This window comes from Pavona decussata, unplaced genomic scaffold (genome assembly GCF_977016875.1).
Source record: "Pavona decussata unplaced genomic scaffold, jaPavDecu1.1 SCAFFOLD_46, whole genome shotgun sequence".
NCBI classification, from domain to species: domain Eukaryota; kingdom Metazoa; phylum Cnidaria; class Anthozoa; order Scleractinia; family Agariciidae; genus Pavona; species Pavona decussata.
In genome coordinates this window covers 671,854-684,166 of record NW_028145468.1, presented here as the reverse complement: position 1 = coordinate 684,166, position 12,313 = coordinate 671,854, and the positions used below count along the sequence as shown (strand labels likewise).

Genomic DNA, 12,313 nt, shown 5'->3' with positions numbered 1-12,313 from the left:
TCAAAGCGAATTTTGTTTTTGCTCCTCAGTTTCCGGACCCTAAGCGCTAAAAAACGTGTCTCCGTTTTGCCATATTCAATCGCAGTGAAAAGTGACAGAACATTTTCAAAATAGGATTTAAAAAATGTGGAGTGATCGTACAAAAGTCGCTCTCGGAGAAAAAATATTTCGAAAGAAAATATTTGCTGACACGATTTTGTTGTTTATATGTTAAACTAGCTGCTGTTCAAATTTGAAGGCAAATGAACAAATTTCTTTTAAGTGTTAGCTCTTTAAAGTGTCCCCTCCAAGCGAAAATATTGATTTCAGAAAACAGTGCTAAAAATTCGGCAATTAATTTTATTTCAAAATTCTTGGTACAGTTTGATAGCCAGTTCTATAAGCTTTTATTTTATGTAGGGGTTTACTGGTGTCTACAGTTTAATCCAGACGCGCTACATCGCTTGGACGCGAGACACCTGTAAAGGTATACGGTAACCTTAAAAATGTAAGAGAGAGAGAAAGTATCGGAAATAGAACATGATCTACAGTGGCGTAGCTAGACCATTGCACAGTGTACACACAGAGGAGTAAAAATTGAGCGCCAAAGGCGCGCACGGCTGGTGGGGTCTGGGGGCATCAACCGCCCCCCGTGTAGAAAATTTTGAAAACAACAGGCACGGAAAAGCTTTTTCTGGCCTTGTCCGCGATAATCTTTTCAAGAATATAACAATTGGATGACCTACAATTTAAGCGTATTTTACGTAACGAGCATGAATTTCAAGTTAGAAAAAGGCACGACCGTCAGCTCCATATGCAGCCATACATACATCATAGTCAACGGACAGGGATCAGCCGATCCGTATTGGGAAAAACTGTGCCGGCCAAGGGCCGTACTCAAGACAGAGGGTACAGTTTTTCGCAATACTCACCGACCTTGGCCGGTGAATAACATTTTTATTTCTCCCGCAAAAAAAATAACAAGTCCCAGGTCTTGTAATGAATTACGCAATAAATCCGCCCGGGGTCGTGGACAAGATCGAAAAATTCCGCCCGCACTCGGAGCCAACCAGATTGCAAAAGAGTCGGGGGTTTTATTGTGAATGCGCGAATTCTCGCGCGCGAAGCGCGAGCCTACCACGCCCGCAGAGCGTGTGAGGCGAGAGAAGAACGACGGTCAGTTTTCCATCATATAATGAATTCGTTCTGACCAGGGGGTTGAAAAATGTCGTTGAGGTGTCAATCAATTGACAACTCCACCCCATACTGCAGTAGGTGAGAAGGAAAATATTCCTGTCGATCTTCCTGGCAGAACAGAGCCGCTTAAGCTTCGGTTTTCTCTAAGAAGTCGGTCATATATATATGATCGAAGCGACCAAGGAAATTTGGTGAAGGTTGTTTCACGTCGAAAGGATTGGAAGGCTGTTTTTAACATTCTCCTTAAAATGAAGGAAGTCCTGAATGTTTTGTCCAAGACTGTTTAAGCGGTGATCTCCCGAATAGCGGTTAGCGTTTCACAGTCAAAACAAAGTTCGCAAACAGTAGTCTGAAATGTCAGCCGTTTCCTCCCCCTAACCCACAGGGTGTGCGGGAGAGAGCGCCCCCTGTGGGTTAGGGGGAGGAGACGGCTGATATTTCAGACTACGCAAACAGCCGCTATCTGCTCTTCCGTTATGCTTTTCAGCGAACAGATGATAATGATTGTCGGCCGTTCTGTATTCCTTGATCTGATTTGTTCTTCGCCAAAACAAACAGTTTATAAATAAGGCTTTTACCGAAGCCCGTTGGCAGCACACGAAAAACATCTTTTTGTTTCAAGGAGCGACTCAGCAGCTTCCTTCTGCTCGCGAGCAGATCCGAATCAGCGTCCTCCATTGTCCGCGAAAAGCTTGTTCACTTTGACGTGGCATCAAATATCTTTGATGAGGTGTTATAAACATGATTTGACTTCTCACGTCATAATTTAGCCAATGGGAATTTCCCGTTGCTGGAGGAACGGCAAATTCGAAACGAATTTAATACATGCAAAGCGGACAGTCTATTTTTAGCCTGATACTCAGGCTATCACCGGACGGACTGAAACAAGCCAAACGTACCAAACCCAAATAAAATGCCTCAACGGGTCGACGGTTGCTCAACAGGTGATAAACGCAGCACTTGAACCCAGAAATGACAGAAATGACCTTTGATATCAAAATACAAAACATGCGACAGTTGCATTGTTTAGTCTATCATGATAATTTTTGTTTCCGGCGGTGTGACGTACCCTTTTGTGTTTCGTCCAATCAGCGCCAACGTCCAAAATTCGGACGTTCGACACAAGCTTCTGAAAGGTTTTGTGTCAGGCCTTCCTTTCCTCTTCTCCCCCTTCTCCTCCCCCTCCCCCTCCCCTTCCCCCCTCCCCTTAGGAAGGCCTGATACTCAGGCTAGTCCGGTGACAGTACAGCCTCTCTAGTTAGGATTTGAACTGTTTAATAATCTTTATCCGGCCGCCTACTTGTTTTCGTGGCTGAGATCTTGTGTTTCTTATCACGGCTATTTGTCTTTTGATTAGTTACGGCTGTGTTTTTGTCATCACTTCTTGCCATCCTGAAATGTGAGATTTGTATTTTCCTCCTGTAATGAAGCTGTATTTAGTCGAGAATTCTGCTCAGTGGTGCTCAACAGAAAATATTTTGTTTGGAGAGACTTTTGCAATGGAGCTGTCTGTGTAACTTCAATATTCATATCTCTCGCAGCGATGACAGTTGCATGACCGGAAGTTATTTGGATTGACTACTACAGTCGAACCTGTATATAACGGCCCGCCACCCTTAAGCGGCCACTTTTAAAAGTCCCGATTTTTCCCGCATACAAACGCTGTATTTGGTACCTGTATTAGGCGGCCACCTCTATTAAGCGGCCGCGGCCACCCTGTTGCAGTCCCATGTTTGTCTTTCTTTGTTATTTTTACCTGTATTAAGCGGCCGCCCTTGAATGGAAAAGCCATATGCATAGTGCCATGGATAACAGGAATTGTCGCTGGGAGTGCCGGCAGTCAACGACTTGCTCTACAAACAAAAGTTTCAAATTCTGAGGTGCCAAATGCACGTGTCCCGCTTGTTTAAGTCACCGTAATTCTTACCCTATTCTTATTTTAACTTGAAGAATTTTGTTATATATATTGTTACTTTTAATTAGCAACATTACCGTTATAACTCCACTTCGATCGTAACAACTATGAAATGACGGAATGAGATATTTTGTTGTGAACTGCAAGTCACGTAAGTAAGTGAGTTAGAAATACAGTACTGTACACCGTACAAGAGTAGAGGAAAATTTATTGCACAGCGCTTTTACACAATGTTACGTATATTATACCATTAAGTTACAAGTTGGCACTGAACTTTGTTTAAAGTATTGATCTCTTGAAAGAGTGTTGATTGTCCTATTGTTTTCTTGCATAAAATGTTATTGTATGATACACCATTAAAATTGACATTAGACAACGCCCAGTGAGTATTTTTAGTGATCCTGTATTAAGCGATTAAACGGCCAGTTCCTCAAGTCCCGAGGGTGGCCGTTATATACAGGTTCGACTGTATTTACGGCGAAGCGTCATGCTCATCGAGGGGGCGGAATACTCGTCTCAATGCTTTTGTGTCAGGCTTTTCTTCCCTTTTCCCCTTCCTCTCTTCCCCCTCTCCCCCCCCCCCCCCCGAAAAGCCTGATACTCAGGCTACGTCTCTCCCCAGTCTCACTCTACGTTTCCACCCTCGCTTTTCGCTTTTCGAGACCTCGTATTTCGACCAAACGCAGAAATACTGCTGTTTTGCAGTCCAACGATTTACAGAATTCCACCCGTTCGTGTTCTGAGGCCGGAAAAGGGCAAAGAGAGAAACACCCGTCTTTAACATTTGCTAAATCAGTGAGGACCTTACCAAGGTTAGCCTCTCTTGTGGCTCGTCACGCAATCTTTCCTCCCAACGAACCAACGGTTGGAAGTAAAGATTGCGTGACGAGCCAAAAGACGGTCTGCGAGGGAGGCTATACCAATGCTAACCTTCTTATGTTGACTTTTTAAGCAGCCAGTATAACCTGATTAAAACAGGATATCTCTTGCTCTGTCTCGCTAAATTCATCGCTCGAGTTGCAGTCAAGAAAAATCTTCTGAAGATCTTCTAAAGATTCTAAGATTATTTGGTTATTTTAATTCATTTATGTTTTGGAACCATTTTCATATTTTGTAGAAGGGAACAGACGTGCATATATGCCTATGTGGTTTCTGTGCCTCTGATCTACGCATGCTCAATTCAAGGTTTTAGCGTTTCCTCCATTGTTGACAATAGACAGCCCTTCCTTTTTGCATGGAAGGAATGTCAGATTTTGAGAAACGAAAGAGGGCAAAATTGCTGTTGTGGCTGTAAAATCAGTGTCTCTCGAATATAAGAGGATTATATATGGCAACTGGGAAATTCCACTGGATGAGCTTTTAAAATTCACTTCAAAATCAGTTGCCCGCGGAAGCTCCAAATGTTGTAGTCACTTACCACTCTAGTCTCCTTCACAGCCTTCGTTTGGGCTCTTCACGCAACGCGCTTCCTCCAACACGAGCTCGTTGCGTGACGAGCCCAAACCGACGGCTTTAAAGAGACACCAGTTTCGCTTGTTGTGTCACGACACGTCCTCTGGAATGCTTGCAGAAGCTTTGCAGACGTCTCCTATTGCACTTTTCAGAGCGTCACAAAGGTTGAAATAGGAGACGTCTGTACGAAGGCGACACGTCCTCGTGACGCTATTCAATTTCCGCTTTCGTTTTCTCGACACCCCAACATTTACTACATTGAGACATTCTTAGTAGAACAAGAAATATTAGGATGTTTCCGTTCAGAAACCAAAGGTAAAATACAAACAGCAACAGATAATCAGTACTACACTAGTAGTACAATAGTTTTCAGTTGAATGGTAATGATCAACTGACACCAGACATGATTTCATTTACATACTCCGAAGTTTAAGAAAAAGTTTCATGACTCGTTCTTGTTTCGACTCTAAAGTGTACCGTCGCCAAGTTCTATACCGAAGTGGACGAATGAATCAAAGGAAACGATTTGTTTTCGGTCCCATCTTAAGCAGCATGATTGATATAATAAACCTTCAATAAACAGATGCAAATTTCCAACTTAGGTTCGAAATTTAGTAGATTACATGGAACGACAGCCAGCCATACTGAAGCGAAACCAAAGCCAGTAATAAAGAATACTCACCCTTTGCTAAGTTTCCACTCAGATTCAGAGTAAACTAAATCAACAATCACCAGTTATCAGAATTGTACAGAAGAGAACTCTTCGATTGAAAATGATCAATGCGGATATTTCACTTTCGACTGCAAGTCATGACGTATTCGTCTATTTTCAGTCATCACGTGTTCAGATCACGCGATTTTAATCATGACACATGTCAACGCTTCGCTGCGACATCTTTTTGCACCACTACTTGTTTGCTGAAATTCCGCGAGCTTGTTAGAAAGCCAGATCTCATAAAGAGTTCCTTGAACTGTGAAAATCGCATAATTTAGAACCTTTATTATTGCGGTAGAGTCTCGCGAGGGACTACTATGTTCACGTGACAGATAGCGTGACGTTCTTCTTACTCAGCGTGCAGCACGAAATGGCGATATTTCCTAGACATGACAAGGGCAAAGTCTTGTTGTCTGTTCTACAGTACAACCATGTCACGCTACACATTTCTCTGTTGAATGCACGCAGTCAACAACTTTATGCATCATAGTTACTGCGTTTAGCGTTTAGAGAAGACAAAGAAGTTAAGTGCCAGGCAAAATCTTTATCCAATTCCTGATTACCGCATTTGGGAAAAATAATGGACCTGAAACGTTAACAAGATCAGTGTTACATTGATCACGTAATGAATGAAGGAAGAACGAACGAGCGCATGAACGAACGGATGAGTGACATTGACTGACCGAAGGAACGAACGAACGAATGAAGGAAGGAAAGAAGGAAGAAAGGAAGGAAGGCAGGAAGGAAGGAAGGAAGGAAGGTTGTGGTTAATTGAAGAAACAATGAAATGAAAAGCTGTCCTGGAAACATAGGTTTTCTTTATTAAACTTTCCTGAAACCCAGACATTTCAGTATTCCTGGTGACAGAAAAAAAAGAAAAAACTATACTGAGATTGAAAATGGCCATTAAAGTTTAATGCTATGTCGAAATTCTTTGAGCACATAATTTTAGAAAACGCTTTAAAAAACGATTCATGTAAATTCTTAGACTAAATAAAAAAAAAAATTCTTAGACTGCGTTCGATTGACTGTATTCCGGAATGAAAATAAGCGAAACAGTACTTAGATTTCTCTCTTTAAGTACATTTGGGAAGACATTTCTGCAAACATTCGCCCAACACATGATCTAAAGAGCGACTTTGTACTCCAGTAGAAATAAATATTGTGTTGTATTGTAAACCTCCGCTAACGGACACCTTCCGTAGGCGGACACCTCTCGTAAGAACACACTTGGTCATGTTCTCAGCTACCTACAAACACTAAATTTTTAGCCTTTTTAACCTCCTATAAGCGGTCACCTCTCTTAAGCGGACACTTGTTCTGGCCCCAAAGGTGTCTGTTTAGGGGAGGCTCGACTCCAAAAACCTCTTATGGGGGATTTCCTGTCATCATTGTACGTATTCCTATTCCGTAATAGGGTCAATCGAACGCACCCTTAATAACAATAAGAATAGCCTAGTGGTAACACACCAGTGTGACCCATTAGCTTGTGCAATTTGAATTAAATTAAATGAGGTCACATTAAGAAGCATACTTCGGTTCCGGTTACACTGGTAAAGAACTCAGTAGGTTAGTTATGTGGAGCCACTCCTCTTTTTTAGTCAATTTTCTTTTTACCGGAAATTCTAGTAAAGCTTATGTAACAGTGAAAAGCAGAACCTGAGAAGAGAAATAACCCGAAAATGTTCGGTAATACTCTCAGACTTGTTAGATTTCTTAGGAAGAAAACGAAAAAATAAAAAAAGCCCAATGTTCTAAAAAAATTATAAAGACACAACATTACAAATAACCTCAATACAAACGTCTCCTTCTCTGACGAGGGAAATGACACTATTTTATATAGTAGGGAGAGTAAGAGTCGCGTTTACGGCAAACGGCAAACCTGAGATTCACGTTTATCTTTTCTTGAAAAAGTGAATACATAGATGAGAAAAGTACAAAATAATTCCGGCCTTTGATACTAAGGTAAAACTACTCAATTTTACTGAGAAACTGAAAACAGCGAGCGGCAAATATAGGGTAAACATAATCACGAGGTCCTCGGTCAATTCTGCCGTTTGTCGTAAACTTGCGATCTCACGGGACAAGATCAGACCTGCGTGGATATGAATAAGGCCTCTGAAAAACACAGCTTGTACTCCGTTTATTCCAAACAACTAAAATGTTTAAGAGAAGAGACAGTCATGTGACCGCGACTTCAGCATTTGTTTGTTCTTAAGGAAAACGACATTTTTCCTTCTAATTATATCCAAAAAACCTACAGCTAAATCAGCCGCAATTGGAATAATTCCATATTCGCTTGTGATTTAATCCTTATGAAAACTTCTCGTTTTAAAGTAGCGGACCCAGCCCCCCCCCCCCCCCCCTAACCTTTGATCCGCCACCAAAATGACCCTACAAAATATATCATATTACGATAGCTTTATAGTGGACGACTTCCCGGGAAACCGCCATTTGTTGGAATTTGTGTATAAAACCCTTGGCACCTGTCACCTACCTTTTTGGCGTTTACTAACTTTAGCAAAAGAATGAGGATCTCAAGCATTGAAAATGTTGCTAAGTAAACCTGTTTTTACCCGTAACGTTTATTTTATTGCATTGAGTGGCCTTCGGATGCAGGGAACCTCACGACGCAAAGAAACAAACCGTAGCACTTGTTCTTTCCGGCTCACCTTTTTAACGAAGAGGGATGCTTTTACAAGAAGTCACTCAGAATGAGAGTTAAAACTTAACTGCAATGCTAGTACAACTGACAGATGGCAGAAAAGAGGCAGAGAAGATTTAATCTTTGCCGATATTTTGCCAAGAGGCTCGAAATCTACATGGCTTGAGTAGGAATGACAAAAATATAATGAACAAGCTGAACATATAAGTGGTTAATAAATGAATGGGGTAAGCGCAATGGCTTTGACAATGCTTTATATGACAAATGTTTTTTCGCGTTTTCCATAAGATGCGTCAAGTGCTTGCCAACTCGTTCCAACGCACTTACAAAACGGAATTCACTTAATGGGCAAAACTTGCCTCTAGAATGAACTGTACGTTTTACTTGTCAAGACTTTTATATCGTAAGGGGGTTAGTTTCTAAAGAAACTGCGTTGCTGCTTCGGTGGGGGAGTAGAAACAAATGCTTGGTTGTATCAACAGAGTTGATAACTAAAGGAATATTGGTCACCGTAAAGAGATTTGAGTGCTGACGTTTGGAGTGTTAGCCCTTCGTCGAAAGAAGGGCTAACACTCGAAACGTCAGCACTCCGAACTCCTTACAATGACCAATGAACCTTAAGTTATCAACTCTGTTGATAATTCGAACATTTGTTTTATGCAATAAGTTTTGTTTTTACGCACGTGCATACGACAAAATTTAAAAAACGTTTTTTTATTGACAAGTATCTTTGTTGAAAATCTGGCATGCCAATTCTTAAACAATAAGATTCGTCAAGAGACAGGTATCGAGCTAGGGAGATGCTGACTTGCTTGTAGCAGCCAACAAAAGAAACTTGAACGAGCCTCTTCAGTCGATTACACTGACAAATATAACTTGTTATAAACACGTTCACTCTTTGCATGAGATCAAAGAAAAAATTTTAGAAAACCTTTTAAGTAACACTTGCTCGTGTGAAAAAGACAGTGTTGCGGCCAGCACCCGAAAAATCTTTAGGGAAAACTTTTCACTGACCTCTCACGCACAAACAAGTAAAAACTGTCAAAAAAATTGTCACGGAGAACTAAGTCGTATGGAACCAGCGTAACTTATACACGCAAATATTTTAATAGTAGAGAGATTTAGCATCGCGTTTACGTGAAACGGCAAACGTTACCTTGCTGTTTTACGTTTTACGTAAAGTAGCATGAACCTTTTGACTTTAGCTGGGATTTTGTGAGTTTCGATGTTTTGCGATTTACTGTGGTGAGTTGATGAAGAAAAGTGCGGTAAGGAGTGAGTTATAAAGGATTTTTAAACATGAAACTTAATTTGCCCTAGTATAAGTTGCCGGAAAAATTATTGGAGTACTTTTTTTCAACAATCAAGTACTTATAATATGTATAAGAAAAAAAAGGAAGAAATACTTACGTAGTTCTCACGTAGACGGTAAACGGGTTTAGCCTGTTTTCACGTTAGTAGAAACAGCAACCGGCAACCGGCAAACGCGAAAAATGGCGGGTAAATCGTGGTCACTTGCTCATTTTTGCCGTTCGCCTCTCACGTGTACGCGATGCAAAATCTCTCTATTGGAACTGAATCCAATAAAACAACATGCCCCTGTCCGACAGTGTACGTGTGGATACAGCTGACGACGACGAGCCTATTTCCGTAAATGAATACATGGTCACGAAGGCACTCCGCGCTATTAAAAACTCTCGCGCTGGCGGTCCTGACGATTTACCAAACTGGGTCCTAACTGGGTCCGATCGCCGACATCTTAAACTGCTCTTTTCTCGAATGCAAAGTCCCTATTGCTCGGAAACTTGCTGACGTCCCACCTCTGCCCAAGGCCTCTCGATCTCAGACTTCAATAAGCACCTCAGACCAAGATCAACTTGTTTATCAAATGGGTGTTCTTATGCACGTAACAATTGTTACGTCACCAAGGTACATAACGACAGGCGTATGGCCTGATTCGCCTCCGATCCGAGCGCCTCTGAGAATGTTTATTTGTGATAAGATATTCAACATGATTTCAATGATCCAAATATATTGGAAACCAATTTTCACTTTAACTTCTTCACACTGTAAACCACTCAAGGTGCTGTTGATTTAGTTCTTGATATATCATCAGATAGGCATTTGCTGCATGAATGACCTGTTTCCCACTTGGTTTACATATTCATCTTCCGGCCTTCAGCCAACCATGGTCATTGACTCACTTACTAATTCCGAACTATGACATGTAGAACTATCCTCCAAGGTTCATGCTTCTTTGATTATTTTCAACTGATGTTGTAGGCTTAAAGAGGTCAGATGACTGACATACTGATGCTTTCCGGCATTGCTTATAAAGACCTATAAATGGATAAATGGTTGACCACCAACTTGAGTAGGCGAACGATTGTTTAAATGCGATTAAATGCAGTGTAATTTGCGAACTCAGAGAAGGTCGATTCCACCCCCTATAAATGAGTCCTCGATATTCTGTGCTTTACTCTTGTTGTTTAACAGCTTTTGAACTTGCTTAGCACAGGGCTTATTAATCCAGATTTCTATATAAACGCCTGAGTGTAGGCCACTCAGGCCACGGCCTGAGTGGCAAGAATTGTGGGAGGAGCCTCTCAAAATTTTTTTTTCAGCTGATAACAGGTGATATAAATGTCGTCATTAAACCGCTGAGTAATGGGTACAGCTTTTAACAAAACTAACAGTTCAGAAAACCTATTACCTCTATGAGTAACTACTCAAAATTTTCTGAACGAAACAAATAATGCTAATTTTGTCCAAAAACGGAAACAGCTTTCTTTCCTCTTTCTTTTCTTTCTTTCTTTCTTTCATCGAAACATTTCAATTGATACCTTACGGGTTCAAAACTTTACGGAAGCTTGAATAATTGAATTTAGCATTTCCTGTATCCTGCGCACAGACGTAACTATAATTTCCTTTCAGAGGAACTTGAAGAAGAGATCCGGCTTGTTACCACTAAGAGGAAATAGGAGACGCTAGTTTTCCTGGCGTTTGTAAGATCAAGTTTTGAGGTTTAGTCTTCAGTTTTCCTACCACGAGAGCCTGGAATTGGTGTCACAATTATGGTTATTCGTCTAGAGGAATGAGTATGTTCTGCGCCTTATAAAATGCTTTGGTATCCATGTTTTGTGAAACAAGTAGCTTTATTTACAGGATCGTAAAAAGATAGTTACAATATTTGTAAAACTGTCAAGTTTATAAACTTAAAGAAGAACAAAAAATTACATCATTACGAAAGAAAGTAACCGAATGGAAAGCATTAAAACCCATTAAACTAATGTTTCTCGTATATCGTCTGCGGTATTAGAAACAATGATCATTCAGTATTGACTCGGACCTATTAAAAGTCAGTCAACAAGCACTGACCGACAAACCTGACCAATTTTTACTTCTTTCATAAAATATGTTTTGAAGAAACTACAGATGACAACAATTTGTTTGGTAGGCTTCATTATATGTGCTCCACTGAACACACCTTGATAATCTATTTGAGTTCTTCAACAAGTGCTACTTAACTTAAATTGATCTAATGTGCACCTTGTGCATGCAAGTACACTTCAAAAAAAAGGTTCACGTTTAAAAAAACTGTATGCTATGACTGTAAGGCTATAAAACAGCATCCCAGCCCTATGTATTTTATACGACACACCCCCAGCCTCAAGGGTCATACTGTCCAGACACGTGACTTGAGTGGAGCTCATACGCAAACCACTGACCTGTGTGTGGTGATGTAACGTTACGAGTAGTTCCTATATTCTGATAGTGACAGTCGGCGAGAAGCGAAACATGCAAAAGCGCGCAGAAGTCACATCCTCGCGCGATAACTCGACCCGCGTGATCGTAGAGAACTAGGCTTTCAGTTTCCGCACAGTTTGGCATGTTTAACGTTTCGCTCGACTATGCTTACGAAACAACATGTTGTGGTTCAATTTTTATTTCTATTTCTTTTATACTCATATGCAAAAACAAAGGGAAAAAATATTGAACCCAGGATAAAACTGAACCGCAACAAACACACTTTATTGTTGTGATGAGCTTGGAGCATGTCCAAAGAGACTTGGCTCCTTTTCAATCTTGGCCTGGGCCGGCGAATGACCTCATCATTCAACAGAATAATTTCTCGCGTGAATTACTTTAAATAACTGTTAAAATCTTTTAATATGTATGCGGCGTATCTAGCGCATATCTCACGTGGCACGCCGAAGCATTATATATAAGAATGGGATATGCATTAGATTACAATTAAAGTTTTCAAAAGCTCGAAGTTAGCCAAACAAAACCGGAAGAAATCATGACAAGCTTGGCCATCCTTTTATAAATTTTCATTTATATTTAAAATTGTATTCCATCCCGAAGCATTCGTTTTCCATCGCAATTA

General features: G+C 40.7%; 1 protein-coding gene and 1 pseudogene across 2 annotated transcripts in view; both read right to left on the bottom strand.

Moving 5' to 3' along the window:
- LOC146482340 (uncharacterized) overlaps window positions 1-5,902 on the bottom strand; it is a 47,677-nt gene extending 41,775 nt beyond the window's left edge. For both annotated transcript variants that reach the window (XR_014864122.1, XM_085107174.1), the window contains exon 1: window positions 5,226-5,902. The gene's annotated coding sequence lies outside the window, so the exon portion shown is untranslated. The remainder of the gene's footprint in view (window positions 1-5,225) is intronic.
- LOC146482339 (uncharacterized) overlaps window positions 1-12,313 on the bottom strand; it is a 35,909-nt pseudogene that overhangs the window by 4,861 nt on the left and 18,735 nt on the right.